Source organism: Vitis riparia, chromosome 13, assembly GCF_004353265.1.
Source record: "Vitis riparia cultivar Riparia Gloire de Montpellier isolate 1030 chromosome 13, EGFV_Vit.rip_1.0, whole genome shotgun sequence".
Lineage (NCBI taxonomy): Eukaryota > Viridiplantae > Streptophyta > Magnoliopsida > Vitales > Vitaceae > Vitis > Vitis riparia.
The window spans coordinates 7,766,239-7,767,490 of NC_048443.1; the positions used below are offsets into that span (position 1 = coordinate 7,766,239).

At 50.6% G+C, this 1,252-nt stretch overlaps 1 pseudogene; it reads left to right on the forward strand.

Annotated features, from left to right (window-relative positions):
* LOC117928269 lies at positions 1-931 on the forward strand (annotated as a pseudogene).
* The last annotated feature ends 321 nt before the right edge of the window (positions 932-1,252 follow it).

Below are 1,252 nucleotides of genomic sequence, written 5' to 3' on the forward strand. Positions count from 1 at the left end.
ATGATCCAAGACATGTCCGATTTCAGGTGGCCTAGACCCCTCGGAACGGACCCATCCAAAAGGGATCATAGTAAAAAGTGTGCTTTCCATAAAAACCATGGTCACACAACAGAGGCATGTAGGAGCCTCCATTATTGGTCGAAAGGCTCATAAAGGCGGGACATTTGCGGCAATACCTCCGCTCAGATGCCGGAGGTAGAGACGCTTCCCGAAATCACCACTCTAGAGCCCCCACAGCTCCAACCGCCCCCAAAGCCATTATAAACTATATCAATGGAGGCCCATCGGACGAGGAGCACGACTCCAAACGAAAAAAATAGAGATTGTTGCGGGAAGCATTAGTGCGTGAGCGTATCAATTCCATCCGGCTAGGGATAACTGGCGGAGACCCTCGCCTCATAGATGGGACAATCACTTTCCCACCAGTAGACCCCACACGAATATTGCAGCCGCACCGCAACGCCCTCATTCTGTCCCTAGAAATAGGAGACTTTGACGTAAGACGCATCCTAGTTGACCCGGGCAGCTCGGCCGATCTCGTACAAGCATCGGTCATTAGCCACATGGGGCGCAGTCTCACAGGCCTCGAAAACCCTGGGCGAATCTTGTCCGGATTCAACGGGGCATCAACTACTTCCTTGGGAGATATTGTACTACCGGTCCAAGCTAGCCCAGTCACTCTCAACGTACAATTTTTGGTGGTACAAGATTTATCACCCTTCAATGTCATCTTAGGGCGCACATGCTGCACTACATGAAAGCCATCCCCTCTACGTATCATCAAATGGTAAGCTTTCTTACCAAGGATGGGCAAATCGATCTATATGGCAGCCAGTTAGCCGCTCGCCAGTGCTACCAGATAGCACGAGAAGCAGGGACCAGCCAGGAGGATAAACCCCTCCCTGAGTCCACCCATGCACTTGACCAATAGCAATCACTGTGTCCGGCGGACAAAGATCCCCAGTAGCAGATCCCTTGCAGACAATCCAAATTTCGGAAAAAGGTACTCACCTTACATATATCAGTTCCCTTCTGACTCCAGAAAAAACCCGGAACATTCTAAACGCCCTCCGACAGAATCATGACGTCTTCGCGTGGGCGCATTCTGATATGAAGGGAATTCACCCCTCCATCGTCTCTCATAGGCTTAACGTCTTGCCAACAGCAAGACCCATCCGTCAGAGGTTAGACGCTTTCACCCGGATAGGCAAAAGATTATCCGGGATGAGATTGACAAGTTGCTAGAAGTCAA